Genomic DNA, 14580 nt, shown 5'->3' with positions numbered 1-14580 from the left:
GTATCAATGTTTATAATGTCCTACAGTAAACCAACAGTACACACCTAGTATCAATGTTTATAATGTCCTACAGTAAACCAACAGTACATACCTAGTATCAATGTTTATAATGTCCTACAGTAAACCAACAGTACACACCTAGTATCAATGTTTATAATGTCCTACAGTAAACCAACAGTACACACCTAGTATCAATGTTTATAATGTCCTACAGTATACCAACAGTACACACCTAGTATCAATGTTTATAATGTCCTACAGGAAACCAACAGTACACACCTAGTATCAATGTTTATAATGTCCTACAGTAAACCAACAGTACATTCCTAGTATAAATGTTGATAATGTCCTACAGTAAACCAACAGTACACACCTAGTATCAATGTTTATAATGTCCTACAGTAAACCAACAGTACACACCTAGTATCAATGTTTATAATGTCCTACAGTAAACCAACAGTACACACCTAGTATCAATGTTTATAATGTCCTACAGTAAACCAACAGTACACACCTAGTATCAATGTTTATAATGTCCTACAGTAAACCAACAGTACACCACCTAGTATCAATGTTTATAATGTCCTACAGTAAACCAACAGTACACACCTAGTATCAATGTTTATAATGTCCTACAGTAAACCAACAGTACAGCCACCTAGTATCAATGTGTATAATGTCCTACAGTAAACCAACAGTACACACCTAGTATCAATGTTTATAATGTCCTACAGTAAACCAACAGTACACACCTAGTATCAATGTTTATAATGTCCTACAGTAAACCAACAGTACACACCTAGTATCTTTGTTTATAATGTCCTACAGTAAACCAACAGTACACACATAGTATCAATGTTTATAATGTCCTACAGTAAACCAACAGTACACACCTAGTATCAATGTGTATAATGTCCTACAGTAAACCAACAGTACACACCTAGTATCAATGCTTATAATGTCCTACAGTAAACCAACAGTACACACCTAGTATCAATGTTTATAATGTCCTACAGTAAACCAACAGTACACACCTAGTATCAATGTGTATAATGTCCTACAGTAAACCAACAGTACACACCTAGTATCAATGTTTATAATGTCCTACAGTAAACCAACAGTACACACCTAGTATCAATGTTTATAATGTCCTACAGTAAACCAACAGTACATACCTAGTATAAATGTTGATAGTGTCCTACAGTAAACCAACAGTACACACCTAGTATCAATGTGTATAATGTCCTACAGTAAACCAACAGTACAGCACACCTAGTATCAATGTCTATAATGTCCTACAGTAAACCAACAGTACACACCTAGTATCAATGTTTATAATGTCCTACAGGAAACCAACAGTACACACCTAGTATCAATGTTTATAATGTCCTACAGTAAACCAACAGTACATACCTAGTATAAATGTTGATAATGTCCTACAGTAAACCAACAGTACACACCTAGTATCAATGTTTATAATGTCCTACAGTAAACCAACAGTACACACCTAGTATCAATGTTTATAATGTCCTACAGTAAACCAACAGTACACACCTAGTATCAATGTGTATAATGTCCTACAGTAAACCAACAGTACAGCCCACCTAGTATCAATGTGTATAATGTCCTACAGTAAACCAACAGTACACACCTAGTATCAATGTTTATAATGTCCTACAGTAAACCAACAGTACACACCTTGTATCAATGTTTATAATGTCCTACAGTAAACCAACAGTACACACCTAGTATAAATGTTGATAATGTCCTACAGTAAACCAACAGTACACACCTAGTATCAATGTTTATAATGTCCTACAGTAAACCAACAGTACACACCTAGTATCAATGTTTATAATGTCCTACAGTAAACCAACAGTACAGCCCACCTAGTATAAATGTTTATAATGTCCTACAGTAAACCAACAGTACACACCTAGTATCAATGTTTATAATGTCCTACAGTAAACCAACAGTACACACCTAGTATCAATGTGTATAATGTCCTACAGTAAACCAACAGTACACACCTAGTATCAATGTTTATAATGTCCTACAGTAAACCAACAGTACACACCTAGTATCAATGTTTATAATGTCCTACAGTAAACCAACAGTACACACCTAGTATCAATGTTTATAATGTCCTACAGTAAACCAACAGTACACACCTAGTATCAATGTTTATAATGTCCTACAGTAAACCAACAGTACACACCTAGTATCAATGTTTATAATGTCCTACAGTAAACCAACAGTACACACCTAGTATCAATGTTTATAATGTCCTACAGTAAACCAACAGTACAGCACACCTAGTATCAATGTCTATAATGTCCTACAGTAAACCAACAGTACACACCTAGTATCAATGTGTATAATGTCCTACAGTAAACCAACAGTACACACCTAGTATCAATGTGTATAATGTCCTACAGTAAACCAACAGTACACCCACCTAGTATCAATGTTGATAATGTCCTACAGTAAACCAACAGTACACACCTAGTATCAATGTTTATAATGTCCTACAGTAAACCAACAGTACACACCTAGTATCAATGTTTATAATGTCCTACAGTAAACCAACAGTACAGCCCACTTAGTATCAATGTGTATAATGTCCTACAGTAAACCAACTGTACACACCTAGTATCAATGTTTATAATGTTCTACAGTAAACCAACAGTACACACCTAGTATCAATGTGTATAATGTCCTACAGTAAACCAACAGTACACACCTAGTATCAATGTTTATAATGTCCTACAGTAAACCAACAGTACACACCTAGTATCAATGTTTATAATGTCCTACAGTAAACCAACAGTACACACCTAGTATCAATGTTTATAATGTCCTACAGTAAACCAACAGTACACACCTAGTATCAATGTTTATAATATCCTACAGTAAACCAACAGTACACACCTAGTATCAATGTTTATAATGTCCTACAGTAAACCAACAGTACAGCACACCTAGTATCAATGTCTATAATGTCCTACAGTAAACCAACAGTACACACCTAGTATAGATGTTTATAATGTCCTACAGTAAACCAACAGTACATTCCTCGTATCAATGTTTATAATGTCCTACAGTAAACCAACAGTACACACCTAGTATCAATGTTTATAATGTCCTACAGTAAACCAACAGTACACACCTAGTATCAATGTTTATAATGTCCTACAGTAAACCAACAGTACACACCTAGTATCAATGTTTATAATGTCCTACAGTAAACCAACAGTACACACCTAGTATCAATGTGTATAATGTCCTACAGTAAACCAACAGTACACACCTAGTATCAATGTGTATAATGTCCTACAGTAAACCAACAGTACACACCTAGTATCAATGTTTATAATGTCCTACAGTAAACCAACAGTACACACCTAGTATCAATGTTTATAATGTCCTACAGTAAACCAACAGTACACACCTAGTATCAATGTTTATAATGTCCTACAGTAAACCAACAGTACACACCTAGTATCAATGTTTATAATGTCCTACAGTAAACCAACAGTACAGCCCACCTAGTATCAATGTTTATAATGTCCTACAGTAAACCAACAGTACACACCTAGTATCAATGTTTATAATGTCCTACAGTAAACCAACAGTACACACCTAGTATCAATGTTTATAATGTCCTACAGTAAACCAACAGTACACACCTAGTATCAATGTTTATAATGTCCTACAGTAAACCAACAGTACACACCTAGTATCAATGTTTATAATGTCCTACAGTAAACCAACAGTACACACCTAGTATCAATGTTTATAATGTCCTACAGTAAACCAACAGTACACACCTAGTATCAATGTTTATAATGTCCTACAGTAAACCAACAGTACACACCTAGTATCAATGTTTATAATGTCCTACAGTAAACCAACAGTACACACACCTAGTATCAATGTGTATAATGTCCTACAGTAAACCAACAGTACACACCTAGTATCAATGTTTATAATGTCCTACAGTAAACCAACAGTACACACCTAGTATCAATGTTTATAATGTCCTACAGTAAACCAACAGTACACACCTAGTATCAATGTTTATAATGTCCTACAGTAAACCAACAGTACACACCTAGTATCAATGTTTATAATGTCCTACAGTAAACCAACAGTACACACCTAGTATCAATGTTTATAATGTCCTACAGTAAACCAACAGTACACACCTAGTATCAATGTTTATAATGTCCTACAGTAAACCAACAGTACACACCTAGTATCAATGTGTATAATGTCCTACAGTAAACCAACAGTACACACCTAGTATCAATGTTTATAATGTCCTACAGTAAACCAACAGTACACACCTAGTATCAATGTTTATAATGTCCTACAGTAAACCAACAGTACACACCTAGTATCAATGTTTATAATGTCCTACAGTAAACCAACAGTACACACCTAGTATCAATGTTTATAATGTCCTACAGTAAACCAACAGTACACACCTAGTATCAATGTTTATAATGTCCTACAGTAAACCAACAGTACACACCTAGTATCAATGTTTATAATGTCCTACAGTAAACCAACAGTACACACCTAGTATCAATGTTTATAATGTCCTACAGTAAACCAACAGTACACACCTTGTATCAATGTTTATAATGTCCTACAGTAAACCAACAGTACACACCTAGTATAAATGTTTATAATGTCCTACAGTAAACCAACAGTACACACCTAGTATCAATGTTTATAATGTCCTACAGTAAACCAACAGTACCACACCTAGTATCAATGTTTATAATGTCCTACAGTAAACCAACAGTACACACCTAGTATCAATGTTTATAATGTCCTACAGTAAACCAACAGTACACACCTAGTATCAATGTTTATAATGTCCTACAGTAAACCAACAGTACACACCTAGTATCAATGTTTATAATGTCCTACAGTAAACCAACAGTACACACCTAGTATCAATGTTTATAATGTCCTACAGTAAACCAACAGTACACACCTAGTATCAATGTTTATAATGTCCTACAGTAAACCAACAGTACACACCTAGTATCAATGTTTATAATGTCCTACAGTAAACCAACAGTACACACCTAGTATCAATGTTTATAATGTCCTACAGTAAACCAACAGTACACACCTAGTATCAATGTGTATAATGTCCTACAGTAAACCAACAGTACACACCTAGTATCAATGTTTATAATGTCCTACAGTAAACCAACAGTACAGCACACCTAGTATCAATGTTTATAATGTCCTACAGTAAACCAACAGTACACACCTAGTATCAATGTTTATAATGTCCTACAGTAAACCAACAGTACACACCTAGTATCAATGTGTATAATGTCCTACAGTAAACCAACAGTACACACCTAGTATCAATGTTTATAATGTCCTACAGTAAACCAACAGTACACACCTAGTATCAATGTTTATAATGTCCTACAGTAAACCAACAGTACACACCTAGTATCAATGTTTATAATGTCCTACAGTAAACCAACAGTACACACCTAGTATCAATGTTTATAATGTCCTACAGTAAACCAACAGTACACACCTAGTATCAATGTTTATAATGTCCTACAGTAAACCAACAGTACACACCTAGTATCAATGTTTATAATGTCCTACAGTAAACCAACAGTACACACCTAGTATCAATGTTTATAATGTCCTACAGTAAACCAACAGTACACACCTAGTATCAATGTTTATAATGTCCTACAGTAAACCAACAGTACACACCTAGTATCAATGTTTATAATGTCCTACAGTAAACCAACAGTACACACCTAGTATCAATGTTTATAATGTCCTACAGTAAACCAACAGTACACACCTAGTATCAATGTTTATAATGTCCTACAGTAAACCAACAGTACACACCTAGTATCAATGTTTATAATGTCCTACAGTAAACCAACAGTACACACCTAGTATCAATGTTTATAATGTCCTACAGTAAACCAACAGTACACACCTAGTATCAATGTTTATAATGTCCTACAGTAAACCAACAGTACACACCTAGTATCAATGTTTATAATGTCCTACAGTAAACCAACAGTACACACCTAGTATCAATGTTTATAATGTCCTACAGTAAACCAACAGTACACACCTAGTATCAATGTGTATAATGTCCTACAGTAAACCAACAGAACACACCTAGTATCAATGTTTATAATGTCCTACAGTAAACCAACAGTACACACCTAGTATCAATGTTTATAATGTCCTACAGTAAACCAACAGTACACACCTAGTATCAATGTTTATAATGTCCTACAGTAAACCAACAGTACACACCTAGTATCAATGTGTATAATGTCCTACAGTAAACCAACAGAACACACCTAGTATCAATGTTTATAATGTCCTACAGTAAACCAACAGTACAGCCCACCTAGTATCAATGTTTATAATGTCCTACAGTAAACCAACAGTACACACCTAGTATCAATGTTTATAATGTCCTACAGTAAACCAACAATACACACCTAGTATTAATGTTTATAATGTCCTACAGTAAACCAACAGTACATACCTAGTATCAATGTTTATAATGTCCTACAGTAAACCAACAGTACATACCTATCATTGTTTATCTTAAGGCCATTGGACAAACAAGAGTAAGCTGAGGACCCACTGGTTATAGTCATTTTTACATTTATATTTACGTCATTTAGCAGACGCTCTTATCCAGAGCGACTTACAAATCGGTGCATTCACCTTTTGATATCCAGTGGACAACCACTTTACAATAGTACATCTATATCTTTTTAATTTTTTCATTCGGGGGTGGTAGGGGGGAGGTTAGAAGGATTACTTTATCCTATCCCAGGTATTCCTTAAAGAGGTGGGGTTTCAGGTGTCTCCGGAAGGTGGTGATTGACTCCGCTGTCCTGGCGTCATGAGGGAGCTTGTTCCACCATTGGGGTGCCAGAGCAGCAAACAGTTTTGACTGGGCTGAGCGGGAACTGTGCTTCCGCAGAGGTAGGGAGGCGAGCAGGCCAGAGGTGGATGAACGCAGTGCCCTTCTTTGGGTGTAAGGACTGATCAGAGCCTGAAGGTACGGAGGTGCCGTTCCCCTCACAGCTCCGTAGGCAAGCACCATGGTCTTGTAGCAGATGCGAGCTTCAACTGGAAGCCAGTGGAGTGTGCGGAGGAGTGGGGTGACGTGAGAGAACTTGGGAAGGTTGAACACCAGACGGGCTGCGGCGTCTGGTGTCATGATGGACGGTGTACATTTTCCATGTCATTGTTTTTCTTATTTGTGTGGAGGTGTAGTAAAGAGCATAGAAGTAGTATGGATTATATCAGTGGTGAAAATGGTACTATGTTGACGTCCAGGTGTAATTTCTGAGTACATTTATAGTACACCTCTAAATGTGTTTCCAGTATTATCTGGAAGGCAACATCCTGTTGTGTCTTACATTAACATGTACAGTACAGGATATACACTTTAACATGCACAGTACAGGATATACACTTTAACATGCACAGTACAGGATATACACTTTAACATGCACTGTACAGGATATACACTTTAACATGCACATTACAGGATATACACTTTAACATGTACAGTACAGGATATACACTTTAACATGCACAGTACAGGATATACACTTTAACATGTACAGTACAGGATATACACTTTACAGGACATACACTTTAAAGTGTATATTCTGTACTGTACATGTTAAAGTGTATAACCTGTATGTTCAACGCTCCATCTGGGCTGCATTAGTGTGTGCATGGGCCGTGTGAAATGCTCATCTGGCTAGCGCTGTGTTTGTGTGTGTGTGTGTGTGTGTGTGTGTGTGTGTGTGTGTGTGTGTGTGTGTGTGTGTGTGTGTGTGTGTGCGCGCCTGTGCATGCGTGTGTGCATGTGTGTGTGCCCTAGTTGGGAGTTGGCTGGAGATGAGGGGACCCTGAAGCCCAGAGGGATGGACAGAGTGGTGGAGTGAGAGAGAGGTGCGGTGGAGAGAGAGAGGGTGAGAGCATCCTGGTCACTAGAAACGCACGTTGATTTCAGACGTTTGAAAAGGTCCTGAGGATGTCCATACATACCACCCTCTGCTCTCACCAAAACAACGATACATACCACCCTCTGCGCTCACCAAAACAACGATACATACCACCCTCTGCTCTCACCAAAACAACGATACATACCACCCTCTGCTCTCACCAAAACAACGATACATACCACCCTCTGCTCTCACCAAAACAACGATACATACCACCCTCTGCTCTCACCAAAACAACGATACATACCACCCTCTGCGCTCACCAAAACAACGATACATACCACCCTCTGCTCTCACCAAAACAACGATACATACCACCCTCTGCTCTCACCAAAACAACGATACTTACCACCCTCTGCTCTCACCAAAACAACGATACATACCACCCCCTGCTCTCACCAAAACAACGATACATACCACCCTCTGCTCTCAACAAAACAACGATACATACCACCTTCTGCGCTCACCAAAACAACGATACATACCACCCTCTGCTCTCACCAAAACAACGATACATACCACCCTCTGCTCTCACCAAAACAACGATACATACCACCCTCTGCTCTCACCAAAACAACGATACATGCCACCCTCTGCGCTCACCAAAACAACGATACATACCACCCTCTGCGCTCACCAAAACAACGATACATACCACCCTCTGCTCTCACCAAAACAACGATACATACCACCCTCTGCTCTCACCAAAACAACGATACATACCACCCTCTGCTCTCACCAAAACAACGATACATACCACCCTCTGCGCTCACCAAAACAACGATACATACCACCCTCTGCTCTCACCAAAACAACGATACATACCACCCTCTGCTCTCACCAAAACAACGATACATACCACCCTCTGCTCTCACCAAAACAACGATACATGCCACCCTCTGCGCTCACCAAAACAACGATACATACCACCCTCTGCGCTCACCAAAACAACGATACATACCACCCTCTGCTCTCACCAAAACAACGATACATACCACCCTCTGCTCTCACCAAAACAACGATACATGCCACCCTCTGCGCTCACCAAAACAACGATACATACCACCCTCTGCGCTCACCAAAACAACGATACATACCACCCTCTGCGCTCACCAAAACAACGATACATACCACCCTCTGCGCTCACCAAAACAACGATACATACCACCCTCTGCGCTCACCAAAACAACGATACATACCACCCTCTGCGCTCACCAAAACAACGATACATGCCACCCTCTGCGCTCACCAAAACAACGATACATACCACCCTCTGCGCTCACCAAAACAACGATACATGCCACCCTCTGCTCTCACCAAAACAACGATACATGCCACCCTCTGCTCTCACCAAAACAACGATACATACCACCCTCTGCTCTCACCAAAACAACGATGGGACACCACTGGGCTCAAACTCACCACACTCAGAGCCAGAGCACGCTGCTTAGACAGCTGCACCACAGCAGTCCACAATGCTCTTGTAAGCAGGGAGAGTACTTGATGACAGTATATAAATGGAGACAGCGCATTTTTAAAAATGCTTTCGTTTTATGCTTTCCCCAAACTATAGCCCTAAACTTAACCACTCTGAATTCAAACCTAAACTTAACCCTTTCAGTTGTTTATGTTTAAACCCTGTAACCACATGGAATTAATGGGTCAAAATCAAAAATCGACGTTAATCCAATTACGTCAAATCCTGAAGTGAAACTATGAGATCAGGTTGGAGCGAGATATAGATAGGGAGGGTCGAGGGTGAGGGAAAGAGAGCGAGGTGATGAAGATAGATGGACAGAAATAGGGAGCGAGTATGTGTGAGAGAGAGAGAGAGAGAGAGAGAGAGAGAGAGGGAGAGAGGAGGCCCAGGCAGGCTGTTGACATTGACTTGTCCTAACACTTCACCAGTCATGTGAAAGATGCTCCTGCAGGAGGGAAGGAGAGGAGGAGGGGTTACAGAGCAGACTCACTGCCTCACAGCTACAAATACACCGTCATTCTGTGTGTGTGTGTGTGTGTGTCATGTGCATTTAGCTGTGTATACTGTACCATTACCTACTACACTATACATGTGTCTACTGTCTGGTCATGTGTGCGTAACAGTATGTATATACTTAGGCTACTTATTTGAGTGCATCTGATCTACCTTCCTGAAAATACAGGCCAAGGCCCTGTGACCTATAGTCAGTAACTCCATTCTGTGCAGGAGGACAGACAGGCGTGTAGCTGTGCCTCTCGCTGTGTCTCTGCCCCTGTCTGGGGCCCCAGAGGTCTTGTGCCAAACTGTAGGCAGCTCTGCTCCATCCCTGGATCTGGGCAGCCCCATAGGCACAGCTTCTGGGATCAGTGCTGGCACACGTGTCACTTCCACATGTCACTGTGTGTCTCTCTGTCCGTCCACCCGTCTGTTCCTCGGTTTGACTTACAGTGAGGGAAAAAGTATTTGATCCCCTGCTGATTTTCTACATTTGCCCGCTGACAAAGAAATGATCAGTCTATAATTTTAATGGTAGGTTTATTTGAACAGTGAGAGACAGAATAACAGCAACAACAAAAAAAATTGTATAAAATGATTTGCATTTTAATGAGGGAAATAGGTATTTGACCCCCTCTCAATCAGAAAGATTTCTGGTTCCCAGGTGTCTATTATACAGGTAACGAGCTGAGATTAGGAGCACACTCTAAAAGGGAGTGCTCCTAATCTCAGTTTGTTACCTGTATAAAAGACACGTGTCCACAGAAGCAATCAATCAATCAGATTCCAAACTCTCCACTATGGCCAAGACCAAAGAGCTCTCCAAGGATGTCAGGGACAAGATTGTAGACCTACACAAGGCTGGAATGGGCTACAAGACCATCGCCAAGCAGCTTGGTGAGAAGGTGACAACAGTTGGTGCGATTATTCGCAAATGGAAGAAACACAAAAGAACTGTCAGTCTCCCTCGGCCTGGGGCTCCATGCAAGATCTCACCTCGTGGAGTTGCAATGATCATGAGAACGGTGAGGAATCAGCCCAGAACTACACGGGAGGATCTTGTCAATGATCTCAAGGCAGCTGGGACCATAGTCACCAAGAAAACAATTGGTAACACACTACGCCGTGAAGGACTGAAATCATGCAGCGCCCGCAAGGTCCCCCTGCTCAAGAAAGCACATATACATGCCCGTCTGAAGTTTGCCAATGAACATCTGAATGATTCAGAGGACAACTGGGTGAAAGTGTTGTGGTCAGATGAGACCAAAATGGAGCTCTTTGGCATCAACTCAACTCGCCGTGTTTGGAGGAGGAGGAATGCTGCCTATGACCCCAAGATCACCATCCCCACCGTCAAACATGGAGGTGGAAACATTATGCTTTGGGGGTGTTTTTCTGCTAAGGGGACAGGACAACTTCACCGCATCAAAGGGACGATGGATGGGGCCATGTACCGTGAAATCCTGGGTGAGAACCTCCTTCCCTCAGCCAGGGCATTGAAAATGGGTCATGGATGGGTATTCCAGCATGACAATGACCCAAAACACACGGCCAAGGCAACAAAGGAGTGGCTCAAGAAGAAGCACATTAAGGTCCTGGAGTGGCCTAGCCAGTCTCCAGACCTTAATCCCATAGAAAATCTGTGGAGGGAGCTGAAGGTTCGAGTTACCAAACGTCAGCCTCGAAACTGGCTTGGAGAAGATCTGCAAAGAGGAGTGGGACAAAATCCCTCCTGAGATGTGTGCAAACCTGGTGGCCAACTACAACAAACGTCTGACCTCTGTGATTGCCAACAAGGGTTTTGCCAATAAGTACTAAGGCATGTTTTGCAGAGGGGTCAAATACTTATTTCCCTCATTAAAATGCAAATCAATTTACAACATTTTTGACATGCGTTTTTCTGGATTTTGTTGTTGTTATTCTGTCTCTCACTGTTCAATTAAACCTACCATTAAAATTATAGACTGATCATTTCTTTGTCAGTTGGCAAACGTAGAAAATCAGCAGGGGATCAAATACTTTATTCCCTCACTGTATCTCTTATTCTCTGGTGATGGGGAACAGGGAATAAATCTGCATTCTTTTGGTTGGAAAATCAGAAATTTCCCCCCAGGTGTGTGTGTGTGTTAATGTGTGGTAGTGAGCTAGGAACAAGGTGAGGGAGGGGGATAGAGAGATGAAGTGCTTTGATGATGTTGATGTGTCTTCTATCTCACAGTTGGTATGAATGATTTCTGTGTGATTGGACCGCATCTCAAACACCAGGGGTTCTTTTATCTACCTTCACACTTATGCATTTATCAATCTATCTCCCCTTTCAGCCAGAGCCCATCTATGTCTATTTACCGGCATTGCACAGCGCTTTTTTTTGATTAGGCTGTTAAAATCAGTGGATAGACGTGTCCTTTTATTCTGAATAGAGTGTACGGAATGATTGATATCGGAGTGTACGGAATGATTGATATCCATAATTGTGAGGCTTTAGACCAGAGAGAGAACAATGTTACGGATAATGGCTTTTAATAGTGGTAACTTGTTGAGAATAGAGTGCTCTCTGAAAAGACTAAATATTATTTGTTTGGTTTCTCAGAGAGCAATTGAGCAATAATTGAAATACTGGCTCTGACCTAGAAAAAAATAAACAAAGTTGACATAAGAATTCTGAAATAATTAACGCTACATACAAATTCCTTCATGTGGATTTTGGACTACGTGCTGCAATATTTATTTTCTATCCGTGTTAGTTCCACTAGTTGTACTGGTGTTTTTAGTTTTGCTGTGACATTATTCCACAATAGCCGTTAGCATTTGTATTACCGTGTTATAGTGTTTCCTACCATCGTTCATTCAGTATGTCATTAAACAGACAAACACGGACTTCAAAGGTAAAGTGGGCATTGATATTTGGAATTAAATCCCCAATCAATGTGAAAACCATTGAACTAGCTTCAAACGTTTCAGATTGAGTCGGCCTGCTGTGAAAATGCTAACTGTTATGCTGCAGTTCTCCCCGTGGTAGGCAGCACAGCCGTAGCGACGCTATGTCCATTATGCCCTGCTTTCCAAAGACATGTCCTTTTTTAGGTTTTGTCCCTCAGATTAGTGTCAGCTAAATGAATAATACATAAAGAGAAAGACAAAAAGAAAACGCTTTTATATTTCATAGCAAAAATAATTACTTGAGTATGGGCTAACGACTATATTGTATTGTACAATCCTTACACTGCTTCATCTTGTATTCCTTGCTTCCCTAAATAGTTGTTTTTTGACAGAATAATGTCCGGTTGTAATTTCTTGTAACAAATGATAGAATTTTTGGGCGTAATAATGTCCTGTCTTTTAACCTATCACCTCGACACCGCGGGGTGGGACTATTTTCAGTCCGGCCATTACTTTGAATCAAACCGGTGTTTAAACCTTTAAACCTGAAATGGGTCCTTTCAAGGCAAGACCATGTTTTGCATAAGGAGACGTGAGAGAGGTTGAGATGCTACAATCAAATCATGTCATGACCACTGCACCACGCTCACATGCACTAGCTCTCCAGCACGCCGCCATGGCAACCAGAAACACATGGCATGCTTCGTTTGGTTTTGGTGCAAGGCAGTACCACCCTCCCACCGGCTTCCACTTCACTCCACCCAACCCCAGCCAGGGAGGAAGTAGGGATATTGGCTGTGCACGTCTATCTACTGCACCTGTTAACCGCCCGGCAACCGGCCGTGCACTCAGTCTGAGGTGAGGTATCAGAGGAGGGCAACGAGGGCAAAGCTTGTTAAAAGTTCATCCCTTTTGCTTGGCTTGTAACAGGTTGTGTGTCTGGGTGTAGGTCTGTATCAACAGGGTTTTTAGTTTCATGAGACTCAGTATGTCGACTAAGAGGTGGGGCTCAGTGGCAAAGCCGAACGGGAGTTGCAACATAACTGCTCAACTCTAACTTGATCCTTACTAAAATGATGAATCTGCCCCTGAGCTTGTCTGACTGATTGTACAGTTAAAAAGATAGAAGAGGCAGAAGTTATATTACTGGTATAACAGGTGGACGGTCTGTCTGATATTTTGCCCCATCTTTCCCAGGTCATTATATTGTGGATCAAAGAACGATGCTGGTTAAACCAAGACCTATTTGGTCATCTCAAAATGTGTTTGGTTTGGTTAGTTGCAAGAAATATTGGTCTCTATTAAATATTTGCGGGATTTATACACTGAGTGTACAAAACATTAGGAACACTTTCCTAATATTGAGTTGCACCCCCCTTTGCCCTCAGAACAGCCTCCTGTTGGGGCTTGGACTCTACAAGGTGTCGAAAGCGTTCCACAGGGATGCTGGCCCATGTTGACTCCAATGCGTCCCACAGTTGTGTCAAGTTGACTGGATGTCCTTTGGGTGGAGGACCATTGTTGATACACACGGTTGAGCGTGTAAAACCCAGCAGTGTTGCAGTTCTTGACACACTCAAACCGGTGCACCTGGCACCTACTACCATACCCCATTCAAATGACACTTAAAGCCTTTGTGTTGCCCATTCACCCTCTGAATTTTTTATTTTACCT

Source organism: Salmo salar, chromosome ssa08 (genome assembly GCF_905237065.1).
Source record: "Salmo salar chromosome ssa08, Ssal_v3.1, whole genome shotgun sequence".
In the NCBI taxonomy this organism is placed as follows: Eukaryota; Metazoa; Chordata; class Actinopteri; order Salmoniformes; family Salmonidae; genus Salmo; species Salmo salar.
The sequence above is the reverse complement of the archived record's forward strand: the minus strand, read 5'-3'. Positions refer to the sequence as shown.